The sequence below is a fragment of the Physeter macrocephalus genome, chromosome 15 (assembly GCF_002837175.3).
Source record: "Physeter macrocephalus isolate SW-GA chromosome 15, ASM283717v5, whole genome shotgun sequence".
Lineage (NCBI taxonomy): Eukaryota > Metazoa > Chordata > Mammalia > Artiodactyla > Physeteridae > Physeter > Physeter macrocephalus.
In genome coordinates, this window is record NC_041228.1 from 4,716,305 (window position 1) to 4,732,186 (window position 15,882).

Consider the following 15,882-nt stretch of genomic DNA (forward strand, 5'->3'; position numbering starts at 1 on the left):
GGGTTTTTGATAATAGTAACAGGGGAGGGAGAGAGAGGGAGAGGGAGAGAGAGCCTTGATATCAAAGACGGGAGAGTAGAGTGAAAGGAAGCCCTGACATCACTGTCGACAGGCACACCTGAACGATACCAGGTGCAGGAAGGCTGCATATCAGAAACAGAGACCATGGGGGAAAACAAGGCATGGAAAGATTTGTATAAAAGGCAGTGTCACAGCAGAATTCTTACTGACTCATACAGCAGGAAGTGAATTTGATAAACCTGACTTCAAAAACAAATCAAAACAAAACATAAAATCCAGGCGCTTTCTTTGGAATAGACACATAAGGCCAAAATTTGAACTGAGTGAAGATTACTAACCTTATAATATATTGGCTTACAAAGTGATGTGATTAACTCTTCTAAGCATTTTGCCATTTCTATTTTAGATGTTAAATTCCCTTGACTTTTGTGGGTTGTGGTAAAGTATATGTTCCTTTATGCATTTTAAAAATTATTTTCTAATTAGAACTCTATCTGTTGGCAAATTCCAAGTATACCTACAATTCACTTCTTTGGGCTTCCAACCATTCATTAAAAGGCAGGAAGCTTCAAGTTTAAGGAGAATATTGAGAAAGTAGGAGAACTCCTAAAAGCCCTGAATAATAGGCAACATAATGTAATATTGTCTGTACAACAATGCAGGAAAGCTGTCTTCCTGTCCCTGACTTTCCGCTAATTAGCTCTGAGCTATTGGGGGATTTATGTTCATTTTTTCATTTCCATATTTTTAATTATGTAATTGAATGAGCCGAATAGAGCTGGGGATTTTACTCTGCAGGGCGCTGGTGACTTGGGCACAGCCAATTGACAGGAAGAGATGGGGAAAGGGAAATTGAATTGAGGGACAAAAGTTCCAAAAACTGCACTCTTGATTCAACCAGATAAAATCTACTTTTAATATATTTTTATATTGAGGCTATAGATACTTTGTGAATGGGAGCTCTATAGCTAAAAACGTATTTAAAATCCATTAGCCTAAACAATCTTTAACATCCTTTTTACACCAAAATATTCACAGACCCAAGAAAAGATACAGTAAAGATTACGAGTCTGGAGGTGAAAATTACTTTTTTCCTCCTTCATTTTAATTTCAGTTTAAATTTCATTTTGAGTAAATGGGAGATCTTTATCTTTACAGCAGTCTTTCTCTTCTATTCTGTCTTTTGTTTTAGGTTTGTGATAAAACTTCCTCTAGTTTATTATGTCAACAGCATGCTCCAGATTTGATGTAGACATATCATTGTTTTAGAAAAGTCTGTGAGCAAATACAATCTACAATTTATGCCCTACCTTAGATGGTAATAACTGTGATTCATTTTAGAAATGGCTGTTATAATCTAACCATTAAAATTCTATAACAAACTACTATTTGCAACCATTAAACTGAAACAGTGCATGTTTTGAAGATTTTTTTCATACAGTGAGAGTTGTTCTGTTAGCTCTTTGCTTTGTCAAAAGAACATTAAGCCTCTTGGTGACAGGTTACAACAAAGACTAGTTTCTCTAAGGTCATAGCTTAATCAAACATTCGTTAATGAAAATTAATGACATGGATATGACTTTCTTAATGCAAAAATCCTCACTGAAGACTTAAAAGATGTACACAAACACATACTATTATTTAAAATAAATTGACCAAAGATGATCAGGCCAAGAAGTTTTAATCAAGTGGTGCAGGAAAGAGCCCTTATTTGCCAACAGAAATAGAAATTACGTGTGCGTGGAGTGGGTACAGGACTCAACCTGTGGACCAGATTCATCTCCCCCACAATAATAATTTCCCATTTAACCTTGGAAGAACATTTAATGTTTCTGGGTCCCAGGTCTCTCATCTCTAAACCAAATTGACTAGACTACATATTCTATGAGACACCTCAGTATTTGGAAGCATGAGATGTAATGAGAGAGTTATGATACTAATTAAAAATAGTATTTACTTTACATGTCAACACTGGATCAAATCATATCATCTCCATATAGTGTCAAAAATCCCTTTAATACCTGTCCCTAACTTTTAGCATGGAGACTAAACTTTTTACTTGACACATGTAGCATTCCATACAGCTAAAAGGACTTAAGAAAGGGAATCTTTGTGTTAGGATACAGGTCTTTTTAAGAACCACGGGTGAAAGGGATAAGTCCCTTATACTCTGTAATCTTCAGTTTTATCTGAATACTGGAAAACAAACATGCCCCATTTGGTGAGGAATAAAGTAGATAATAGAAAATAACTTTCCTGGTATAGGTGCTCAATATCATAGTTGTTTATGGTATAACTATGAAGTAAATAGTTTAAGAGCCTTGAGCACTATGTACATGTATAATAATCATTGCAGTCTTTGAAGTTATTTAATTATTTAGTAATAATATTTAACAGGACCCATCGTCTGAAGTGGATAAAAAAGCAAAGCTCAAAATGTCTTCGATACAATGAGAAGTCTGTTACCTCAGGTAGTAATGGAGGGCAAGAATACAGCTGGAGACAATTTGATCAAGGCACTCACTGCCACCTGTCATAATTTATCCACATCTCATCTTTGGGTCAGTCCACTCATTGGCTTTACCTTCTTCTACTGCCTTTGCCACTTGATAGGGACTTGACCACATCCAACGACTAGGCTCAAGTCTTTAAGGGTCATAGCTAGGAAAGAACGAAGCTTCTCATGCCTAGGTACAAATGGAACATTTCTGGAGAAGAACTCAAGTCAGCCATGCTTGGATCGTACATCCATCTCTCAAAGCAATCCCTTTAGCCAAGAAGTAAAAGCGCTGATTAACCAAGCTGGAGCCACTTGCCCCTTTGACATTCTTCAACCTAGTGTGTAGCCAGGGAAGACGTGAACCCCTTATATCTTAGGGATTGAGGATGCTGGTTTGTATTTACCCTCAAAATTGAAGTTTGCATGGATAAAGCCATTGAGTGAATGGACATGAGCCCACAAGTATGATATTTCTGTGGTGTCCACCAAGCCCGTTCAACAATAAGCAACCTACGTCGAGATAGTTCCAAACTCACTCTTTGTTTCTTGTGGCATCATCCCCACCCCTAAGACCCACTGTAATTCATTTTCAACCAAGCCAGACTGGGGTTTCCTTTATCCCTTTGCACATAGCACTGATGGATTGGGGATAGAAGCTGAGCATTTCAATAGGGACCATGGCTGCCTGGGCTCTGTGATTCTAGTCCTAATTTTGTTCTCCCTTATCATAGGGCCTTGGGGGTCTTCCTGAATCTTAGTTTCCATACATATAGAATGATAAGTCTCCAATATAGGGGTTTTCCAACTCTATTTTCTTTAAATTTACCTATTTAACTGTTGTCTGAGTCAAAGAAACAGATTAGAGCTTTCCGTTAACATGTATTTTTCTGACACTATCCTTTTTCTAATTGAGACATCTATTTTCCCCCTTATTTATTTATTTATTTATTTATTTTGCGGTACGCGGGCCTCTCACTGCTGTGGCCTCTTCCGTTGCGGAGCACAGGCTCCGGACGCGCAGGCTCAGCGGCCACGGCTCACGGGCCCAGCCGCTCCGCGGCACGTGGGATCTTCCCGGACCGGGGCACGAACCCGTGTCCCCTGCATCGGCAGGCGGACTTTCAACCACTGCGCCACCAGGGAAGCCCCTCCCTTATTTTAAAGAAGTGAGCTCAATATCTGAGCTACTATGAAGCCACTGTCAGTTACTATTATTTCCTGGGAAAGGTTTTCAATTTTCTGTCTAAACTCCTATGTCTTGTATGTGATAAATCTGCCTGCTCCATCTTCAGATTTTATTAATCCACTCTTTGTAGCCTTGCTTCTTTGCCTCTCTTTGTTCTACCAGCTCTTAAAATGGTCTTTAAAATGTTCAGTGTTTCAGTAATTGTCCTGGTTTTCACAATTCTCAGTGAATTCAGAATTCACAATCCCATGGACATAGGATTGTTAGATGCCTTGCTTTTCTACTTGAAATGGGTACCTAGACATGTAAGCCTAGAAGGTATAGTTCGTATCTTTCTTTTTATAGGATACTTGTTTTCATTAGAGAGAGTTTATACAAGTAATAGAGCATCTAAGGTCTCCTCTAGCAGGAGTTGGACCATGTTTCTTTTGCTAGATACCCTAATTCTACATTTGTGCCCTGAGAAAAATATTCGTGAAATGAGAGAAAGAGAGACAGGTTGTATTACGAAGATGGTGATTTTCTGCGTACTTTTTCTTTACTTCTACCAAATTTTAAAATTCCTGGTAGCAAAAACTGTGCCTAATTTATTCATAACAGTTTCTCCAGAGCCTAGCAAAGGCAGGCATATAGATTCACTCAACAAATAAATATTGGAAAGACAAAAAGTGGTGCCACTGTTTTGTAGATCCTGAGATACAAATACGGTGCTTTTTAGTAGTCCAATATTTAACTACCGTTTCCTGGGCATTTTCTATATAGCTCATCACTGTGAAGATGAGAAGAGATAACCCTTGATTTTTAGTTACTTAAAAATCCACTCGAGGGATCACAGGCTTTAATCACAATTATTTGGAATTTATTTTGCTATGCGACAAGACTCCCTTTTCTGTGTCCCACGCTGGCTTCACAGTGCAGGTGTGAGTTCTAAACTTCCTCCACTCCCTAAGTGGCTAGTGAGCTAATAACTATCCTGGGATGCCACGGGCAGTGTCCCCTATGGGGTGACCGAACTATTTTCTTTATGAGAACTGGACACAGTTGCATGGCCACACCGCTTTCCCTTATACCATCCTCCTCCGCAACGCTGTCATAATCACAACAGTGAGAATAATAGCTAACATGTTTCAGATGTTTACTTTGTTTCAGGTTCTGATAAATGGCTTCATCCCACACAGCCCTTTGAGGTATTTACTCTTATGTTCCAGATGGAACAACAACAAAAACTGAGATGCATAAAGAGAGACTAAGTATCTTGCTTCAGGTCACAGGCTAGAGAGAGAAGAGCTGAATTGGGAACCAATGGATCTGGACCTTGAAATGGTCTGCTGTCCTGCTCTGGGACGGTTACCGTGATATCTCCCATTGAGTGGATGTTCACTGTATGCCGGGCTGGCTCTTCCTGTTGCCTTATTTAGTCCTCGTAAGACTCCCTGTGAGACAAGCATTTTTATCACCATTTACAAATGAGTAAGCAGAGGGACGTGGAAGGAGAGATAACAGTGCTTTCCGCCCCCCGCCCCCCCACAGCTGATTATAGGAGGAAGGGGTTTGATGACTCTGGACAGGGTGAGTCTTACACACTCTTCAGCTTGTAGTGACTCTCTACTCTGCCCAGTTGACCTGAGTTGTTCCATTTAATTCCCTTAATAACCCTATGCTACAAGTATTCACTATTCCTGTTTTACAGACGAGAAAAGTGAAGGCGTAGAGGTGTTAAGAAGCTCACGTAAAGTTGCAGAATTAATAAGTGGTGGAGCTTGGATTTGAACTCAAGCAATATGTCTCCAGTAACCAAGCTCATAACTGCTGTGCTAAACCATCTCTTAGATCTGGGGGCTGGAAGAACAGACAGCAATACTCAGGAAGAGAGGATGGATCCACTAATGATAAACAACCCTGTGAGGTGGTTACATGCTGAGTTGTGGTGCTTGGCCAGAGTCACCATCTAAAACACCTAGAGGGGTGGGATAGGGAGGGTGGGAGGGAGACGCAAGAGGGAGGGGATATGGGGCTCTATGTATATGCATAGCTGATTCACTTGGTGATACAGCAGAAGCTAACACACCATTGTAAAGCAATTATACTCCAATAAAGATGTTAAAATAAAAACAATAGAAGCCACTGCAATGAGAAGCCTGTGCACTGCAATGAAGAGTAGCCCCCCGCTTGCCGCAACTAGAGAAAGCCCACGTGCAGCAATGAAGACCCAACGCAGCCAAAATAAATAAATAAATAAATTTTAAAAAATAGTCAAGTGGAAATAAGAGCTATGAATAACAATAAGCAAGAGATGTGGTGGCAAAAATAAATAAACAAACAGACAAATAAATAGATAAATAAATAAAAGAAAACAGCTTGTGCACTCAAGCTGTACCCTTGGAGTGCTTCTTCTTAAAGAGTCCTACCCCGGACAGCTGGAGGAGGGCTTACACTCCAATAGCCAGATTGCTGGTTCCAGCACCTTCCTGTGCCGGCTCCTGCCCCATGAATTCCTACTTAGACTTTGGTCCTTCCCTGAAGAAAGGTCTCCCCAACAGTGCCTGTATGTGTTTTGTCTCCTGCAGTGACCTGTCAACAAACAGCCTGTTGATTTACAATGTTTCTCCTCCCTCCCTTCCTAACGCAGCCAAAATAAATAAATAAATAAATTTTAAAAAATAGTCAAGTGGAAATAAGAGCTATGAATAACAATAAGCAAGAGATGTGGTGGCAAAAATAAATAAACAAACAGACAAATAAATAGATAAATAAATAAAAGAAAACAGCTTGTGCACTCAAGCTGTACCCTTGGAGTGCTTCTTCTTAAAGAGTCCTACCCCGGACAGCTGGAGGAGGGCTTACACTCCAATAGCCAGATTGCTGGTTCCAGCACCTTCCTGTGCCGGCTCCTGCCCCATGAATTCCTACTTAGACTTTGGTCCTTCCCTGAAGAAAGGTCTCCCCAACAGTGCCTGTATGTGTTTTGTCTCCTGCAGTGACCTGTCAACAAACAGCCTGTTGATTTACAATGTTTCTCCTCCCTCCCTTCCTTTCTTCCTCCCTTCCTTCCTTCCACTCTCTCATTCTCTTTCTGTCTCTTAATTCTTCTTGGAAGATAAAGAGGGTCTGGTTCTTAGAAGCAAATATTAAATAGATAATGATGCCCCCCTCCGCTTGGTTTTCTTTCCTTCCTCCTGACTGTCTCAATAATTGCAAATGGCTTCTTGAGAGCATCAAGAAATACACACACACACACACACACACACATACACACACACTCACACATATGCACACACAGACACTTTTTATTTGCAGAAGTATTTATATTGCATTAAGTCATTTCTCTCTTCCTCAGAGCCATCCTGTGACATCAAAAAGAAATATTGTTATTTTCATTTCATTCGTGGAATCTGAGATTCAGGGTCGTTAACGGTAATTCTCTGAGTGACGCTGTGATAGCAGGTGGCTCATCTGAGATCAGTAGCAGAATTTCCTGTGCCAGGTCCAGTGTCCTTCATGCTGTACCAAGTCACCTTGTGAGTAATTCCGGACAACACAGGAACAAGAGAAATGCTCCCTTTCATGCTGCCAGTATCCATACAGCACCTACTCTATAATTAATTGTGTCTATAATTATTTATGTCGAGGATATCAGAACATTTTAAACGAAGGTCTAGAAAATTGCTTTATTTCTCGTTGTGGAAACTGCTTCTGTATTTAAAACTTACCAAATTTAAATGGTAACAATTATTTCCCTTTTTTGTATTTCAATCAAAAGGATTTAAAACTCTAGGCAAAAAGTTATCAAATCAAACTATTTTTATCCTCCTTATAAAGTTGGGAAATATTTTAATAAGGCATGAAGGGTACATTTAACCATAACAGAGTGAAGAATTAATTTGCTAGTAACCCTGTCGATTTTACCAACATGCATATTTGAATAAGGATAGGAAATGCCTTTCAGAGAGAGACATGTATACTGTATAAATCTCTATTTGAATTATAATTAACACTATGAAATATGGCAGGCTGAAAAATTTGGAATAGTAAAATATGATAGCAGAACTTACTTCCTTGATATCAAAGAAAGAGTGTGAAGGAGCCAATGAGAGCAAAAGGAAATCTTATTTTATGGATACTTTTCAAAGTGTATCTGTATTAACTGCATTTTATATCAGATGAGTTAAATCTCATTTTTAGATCATCTGCTGAATTGCTGTTTTGAGTGTCTCCTAAAATGGAAACATTCAAGGTACAGCAAAAAAAACCCCACTAACATAAAAATCCAAGAATAAAATGTAGTGCTTCAAATAAATCCCAAGCCTTAACTGCTTATGTGAATTACTGAGTCCTCTGTACTTTTCTAAAATGATCATTATTTGCATCAGGCAGGGTTGAGGTGGGTGGAGGTACCAACTCTTAACAGAACTAACTTCTGATCCTGACAAATATCTACATCATCAGAAAATATGCACTGTTTATAAATAATTCATGATATGTCATGGGAAACATTGCTATGAGCATGTTCTTTTTATATGTATGTTTTGTTTTGTTTTCCCCAAGATCATGTAGACTGAACTAAATATTTTCAAGGCTAAATTTAAATGTATGCCACCTGAATGTCCTGACTTGGGATGATGATGGAGTTTTTTCAAAGAGAATTGGGTACTTTATTGAGATCCACTGGTACAGCTGGAGTTTATGTGGATGGGTACAATACAGGTATTATTCGGATGAATTCCATCAGACTGCCCCCTTTTTTGGGGGGAGGGGAGAGACATAACTTTTATTGATTCCAGACTACTCTTTTAACCCCTCTTTCTGATGGCCATGATCAGAAAGACTCTTTGTCTTGCTTTTCAGTTGGATAGTTGTTCGCTGGTTGGACGAGATGTTTCATTTCTGAGGTAATGTAACGACACTAAGCATAAACATTTTAATAGGAAAACAAATAAACTTTCCCCATTTGCAATGAGATGACCTCTCTTAATGTATCATAGGCTAGTTCATCTTCTTGGGCACGAAAGACAGTAAATCCTTAAGTAGAATTACACACCTCAATGAGTGTGTGGACTGTTTGGCCATTACATAGAAGATGTATGAGGAATGTTGGGAGGTGACCTTTTTTCTTAAAGTCACAATTTAAATAAAATTATTCTTATTGGATACATTATCATCGATTAAATATGCATTTCAAAATATTTTAGGTGGACTTTTAAATAAATAAAGGCTGTTTATTACTTTTGACTTTACAGTTTTTAAAGGATATACTACAAAATTAAAGTTTTACAGGTGCTTTAACATTTTTCTAAATGTCCCAGATTTTAGCCTTATTATCAATGTCTGCGGCTTTATCAAGCTTGAAATAGGTATCGTTGAAAGTGTATATTGTTGTTTGTACTTCCCCAAATATACCATTCCCTGAATTAGTTTTTTTTCTCTCTTTCTCTTTGTCCTCCCACTGCTCCTTTTCCTCCTCTCTTTTCCTCTCTTTGTCTCTGTCTCTCTCTATCTCTCTCTCTCTGACTGTCTCTGTCTCTCTTTCTGATAGTATGAAAGCATAAGTGAAGATAAGTTTTAGGACTTTCTTGCATTTCTTCTTTTTTATCCTGATATGAATCTTTAAAGCCTTTATTCTCCTGCATTGTAAGATAAATGATAACCCAGACTTTACTTCCACATGTCTAGGGATAAGGAACTCGCTCCTAACTAGAGCACCCAATTTAGTATTTGGACAGATCTGAAAATCTTTTTTTAGCCATATCTTATTATTTTGACCCATTTCAAATCATACAATATAGAGAAAATATAGGTTCAGATTTTCTCCATAGTTTACAGAAATAATAAATGGTAAAAAGCAATAGCACATAATAAGCTGATGAATTTTTAATCTTGCCAATTGAAAACCAAGGAGTCTAATGCTTCTTCTTTTACATGTAAGCTTTTTTCTTTCCTTAATGGTTAAATAAATACCAGAGTCCACTACTCCACTCAATTACTCAATTTGTTATTTCTTTTGTCCTGCTTACAAAGTAACAGCAAGCAATGATTAGTTCAAATTTGGCTTCTCTTTGCATATTTTCTTAACAGCTTTAAAAATCTGTCTTTTGAAGTGTGGTGCTCGCTGGGAAGGGATGCATACTTTAGGTCGCATAATTTGATAATAAAAACTCCATTTGTCGATGTACAGTCATTGTTATTGGGGTCCATTCTCCAGCAAGGGCTGCAAGTTTTGGTGCTGACTGATGTACGTGTGCTTTTCTTTTATGTAAATCCAGAAAAGAAAAATGCCTTTTAAACTTTCTAAAATGCTCAGCATACTCTTTCAGGTTCCTACATTCTCAGTGCTAGGGGTGTTTCTTCTGAAACAGTAGCAGACTAAATTGGACGGTTCTGTCTTGCTTATAATGAACTATGCAAACTCTCGCCTTTGCATGGAGCAGGTGAACGTATCCTCCTGGGATGTAGGCTGCTGCCCTTGCAAGCCTGACTCAGCTGCCCTCAGCGTGCTAATGCCCTCACTGGGTTCAGCCCCTCCCAGCTCCTGAGTTAATCCCAGTGAAGTCTGATGGAGTGCACGGATACTCAGAGGCACCAGCACAGGAGGTGGCTCCAGGATTCCCTATAAAATAGAGTTAAAGGTGGCACTTCTGTGTCAGCTATAGAGTTGGGGTTACTGGTGTAGGGAGACTTGTACTCAAACCGTGTCTGAATAAGCAGGTATCTTTACCAATATTTCCAATTAGGGATAAATAAAAGTGCTGCATGTTTCAATAATTTTGTATAATTTTTATGTAAAACTGAGGACACATTGATTTTGATTGAGAACACCAAATGTTGCAATATCAGGGGATGGAGAGGGTGATACAAAGAATCATGAACCAGAATCTCTTGGTGTTGCAACTGGTCTCTAGAACAGATTGTGCTGCATCACCAGGTATCCAGGTAACCTATTCATCACATTTCTTCTATTACCATAAAGCTGTCTGTGTCTGTCATGTCATGGAAGCATGTCAATTTGATCTCTTTAAGAAAAAACTTACAATTTCTTCTTCCATCCAAGATGATACAACAGGAAATCAATTTACCTGACTGCCTTTGTGTGTGTGTGTGTGTGTGTGTGTGTGTGTGTGTGTATATATATACACACACACACACACACACACACACACACACACACATATAAACACTTGCTGAAAAATGGGAAATATTGGTTGGCCAAAAAGTGCATTTGGGTTTTTCTGTAAGATGTTATGGATAAACCCGAACGATCTTTTTGGCCAACCCAATATATAAAGCTGTGATTTTCAAAGCAATGAACATCAGATAATGAAGGACAGTTATATCCTAAGTAAGCTCTGTGGTTGCCCCAGCTTACTGGCTGGAGAGTTTCCAGACCACAGAAAAGGTAGGGGGAACCCAGAAAGAGCTTGGCAGTCTTCACGTTTGAGGAGATAGGGCTGAGTATCAGAGAGGAGAGGACTAAACAGAGAAAGAGAAAGAGAGTTCTAGACACGTGCAGAAGATCTCCTTCAAGCCCTCAACTGAACACTGATAATGAGTGTGTGAGTTAATAATCAGAGGGCAGTGAAAAAAACCCCTGAAAGATTGGAGGGAACAAATCTTAGGCTCAGACAATCCTAGATATAGTTACAGTTCCCACCAGTTAGATTGGAAAAACTCTTAATTCATGGAATATCAAGTAGAGGACTTTGAAGAGTTTTGTCTTAGTACAACATTAGGGCACAAAATTAGCCTTAAACTCAGTGATGTTCTTGTCCTACTTAATGAAGCTTAAAAGCAAGTACCAAAAATATCTGTAATAAATTAGCTGAGATCCAGAACAAAGTTCAAGAATATTTATTTCAAGATGTACAAAAATAGCCAACACACAAGGTACAATTCACAACGTCTGGTATCCAATAAAAATTATCATTTATGCAAAGATGCAGGAAAATATGAGGTTTAGTGAGTGGAAGTATCAACCTATTGAAACCAACCCAGAAAGACACAGATGATAGAATTGGTAGGTAAAGACACCGAAACAGTTATTATAACTGTAGTTGACATGTTCCCAAGGTAGAAGGAATACTGAGAAAGTCAAGTAGAGATATGGAAAATATATCAAATGCCTAAATCAGACCTACTAAAGAAGAAAAATACAATATCTAGGCTGAAAATTACCCTGGATGGGAGGAATAGGATATGGCATATTGCTTAGTGAAAATAAGGTTGAATCTCACAATAACCATGCTGAGTAAAAGAAGCCAGACAACAATAGATACATACTTGTATGATTCCATTTATAGAAATACCTAGAAAATGCAAAGTAATCTATAGTAACAGAAAGCAGATCATCCACAGCTTGTAATGATGGGGTTGGCAATGAGGGCAGATAGAGGGACTAAAAAGGGCCACAAGGAAGCCTTGGGTGTGATGTGTATGTTTGCTGTCTTTTTGTGGTGATAGATTTTGTGAGTATATACATATGTCAAAACATCATATCATATATTTTAAACATTTACAACTTAGTGTATATCAATACACCTGTTAAGAATATAAATAAATTATGTATGAAACAGAAATACTAACCATTTATAAAATGTATATAAGTAAATAGTAAGGAAAGGTTGCATATGAGAACGTGGGATGTAGCTAAACTGAAAATATGAGGCCAATGTATGACACTAAATGCCTATATTAGCCAAGAGGAAAGGCTTAAGTATTATGGAGTAACAATTCAAATTTAAAAATTTAAGAAAGAAATAATTCAAACACAAAATAGAAGAAAATAATAAAGCTAAGAGGAAATTAATGACATATAAGCTTAAGTTGTAAAAGAGAAAAGAACAAAATCCAAAGTTGTATTTTTTAAAAGATTAAAGAAATAGATCTCTGATCAAGGAAAAATAATTGAGCACAAAGAAACATAATGGGAAATATAAAATCTGGCATGAGCACAGGTCAGCAGAAATAGGAGAGATAGAGAAATATTATGGACAACTTTCTGCCAAACAGTTTGAAAATTTCAATGACGTTAACAATTAGAAATTATAGCTAATCAAGTAGTGTACCAACATTCTAAAGAAGTACAAAATATAAATAACACTACTATAATTAAAATAATTGATGTTATTAGGTAAATTATTCACTTAAAATGTGCAAACAAAATCTTAGCTCATCAGATTATTTTACAAATAAACTTACAGGTAAGTTCTATTAAATATTCAAAGACATAAACATATTTTGAAGAAAGGGAAAAAATAAGCATTCTTTAATTTATGAGTCTAGTATGATCTTCACACCAAAATATAGTGTAAGAAAGCTGTTTTTCTTAAATCTTATTAGCATCTATCTTCCTATGTTCTTTTCCTCTTCGCATGATTTACTGTCTGAAACCAGGGAGAAAACACCAAATTATTTTTCCAAGTTCAGTCCCTTTAAACATGTGAGTGACTTTATCTGCTCCAATTTTTCCTTCTCAAATCTAAACAACAATCTGTTAAAATTATTTGTGTCAAACCAAATTGTAGTATACACAGAGAAGTAAAGAAGTACTGCCCTCACCTACTGAGTCTTTTTCTCTTAAGAAAGTCCTTAAAGAGTCAAGATTTGCAGAAATTCAATGTGCAACTGGGAATTCCGGCTTATATAAAATATAAGGGAAAATCCTTCTCTCCGCCCTTCTTCACCACAAATTCTTCCTAATGCCTCCCGCTCTGCCTCTATACCCTTCGGGTTTGGCGCTCAGGATTTTCTGCCTCAAGTTAACTCCTGTCATCATCATGTCCAATTATAATGCATCTCTTAAACAGGGTTCGTATCGTAGAAGATAAAAGATGGCATCTGAGCAGTCACCTCTTCTCGTGGGATCTTTGGCTAATCCATTATTAAAACCCATCATCTTGGAACAAAATGTCAGGTGCTCTTTTTACCACTATACAGTGTGTGATCATTGGATGTCAGTCTCTTTCTTTTTGGTCCAGTTTCTAGTTTTCACAGAATGATTATTTTCCTTATAAAGTCCTGCATCTACTCCTCTCTACTATCCTAGGTAGAGAGGAAAAGATATCTATGCTAATAGATGTCTACTAAACATATGAAACAATGGCAGTACATATCTTTCAGAAAATTAAAGCCCTCTCTTTTTTAGCGGACAAAGTTGAGGGAAGAAACAGAATGCATACATGTCAACAAAGATGTCACATTTTTACTTTGCTTCAATGTGCTTATAGAAGTCACCAATGTTACACTTTTCTTAAGATTATTACATATCCATATGTTTTCTCTTATCATTTTAGCTACTTCTTTATACTTGTAAACCCTAGAATCCCATAATTATTTGCATTCAATACGTGTAAGGAATCTAGTAAAGTCTGTGGAAGATGCATATGTTCCTAGTAATGAGTATCTATAGACAAGTACATTTCTGCCATCAGAATTTCTGTACTATATGCCTAAGAGATTTATATGATATTTCAATCCCACTAGAACTGTCACTCCTCCAAACACTTCTGTTCATCAGAGAGTATCTTTCCTAGTTGAATTCCCCCTAGGCAACCCTCTCATGATCAATAGCTTTGTTATCCAACAGATGTAACCAGTGCTTAATAGATCCCTTGTGAGTGGCATCATGTCGGTCTCATTTATTGTAACATTGATCCAGGGAATTTCTTACTCCTGCTGGTCCCAAGGGTTTGGAGCATCTGCCTCTTGCTATCTCCTGACTTTCAATGTCTTTTGTTCAATTTATTACTATGGGTAGCCTGGTTTTCTGGGAAAGGTAAGTGCATGTATGTACATATGCATGCCATTGATTAAAATGAGTTATCAATCTTAATGGGCGATGTTGTGCACTGTTCATCCAAAAAAACAGAACATCAGTAACACATTTGTTTTGAGTGAAAAATCAATCTCATTCTATTGTTTATTCTTTTTTTTTTCTTTTGGCTGTTTTTAATATTTTTTCTTTGTACTTAATTCTTGATAGTTTGATTAATATGTGTCTTGGCATGTTTCTCCTTGGATTTATCCTGTATGGGACTCTCTGCGCTTCCTGGACTTGATTGACTATTTCCTTTCCCATGTTAGGGAAGTTTTCAACTATAATCTCTTCACATATTTCCTCAGACCCTTTCTTTTACTCTTCTTCTGCTGGGACCCCTATAATTTGAATGTCGGTGCGTTTACTGTTGTCCCAGAGATCTCTGAGACTGTCCTCAATTCTTTTCATTTTTTTTTTTTTTTATTCTTCTCTGTGGTAGTTATTTCCACTATTTTATCTTCCAGGTCACTTACCTGTTCTTCCTCAGTTATTCTGCTATTGATTCCTTCTAGAGAATTTTTAATTTCATTTATTGTGTTGTCCATCATTGTTTGTTTGTTCTTTAGTTCTTCTACGTCCTTGTTAAATGTTTCTTGTATTTTCTCCATTTTATTTCCAAGATTTGGGATCATCTTTACTATCATTACTCTGAATTCTTTTTCAGGTAGACTGCCTATTTACTCTTCATTTGTTTCATCTGGTGGGTTTTTACCTTGCTCCTTCATCTGCTGTGTGTTTCTCTGTCTTCTAATTTTGCTTAACTTACTGTGTTTGGGGTCTCCTTTTCGCAGGCTGCAGGTTCATAGTTCCTGTTATTTTTGGGTCTGCCTCCAGCGGGTGAGGTTGGTTCAGTGGCTTGTGTAGGCTTCCTGGTGGAGGGGACTGGTGCCTGTGTTGTGGTGGGTGGGGCTGGATCTTGTCCTTCTGGTGGGCAGGACTGGATCTGGTGGTGTGTTTTGGGGTGTCTGTGAACTTAGTATGATTTTAGCCGGCCTCTCTCCTAATGGGTGGTGTCGTGTTCCTCTCTTGCTAGTTGTTTGGCATGGGGTGTCCAGCACTGGAGCTTGCTGGCTGTTGGGTGGAGCTGGGTCTTAGTGTTGAGATGGAGATCTCTGGGAGAGCTCTCGCCGATTGATATTATATGGGGCCGGGAGGTCGCTGGTGGTCCAATGTCCTGTACTCGGCTCTCTCACCTCAGAGGTTCAAGCCTGACCCTCGGCCAGAGAACCAAGACCCTGTCGGCCACACGGCTTAGAAGAAAAGGGAGAAAAAAAAAAAAAGTAAATAGAAATAAAAATACTAAATAATAAATGAAAAAAAATTTAATTATTAACATAAAAAATAATAATTAAAGAAAAAAGAAGAGAG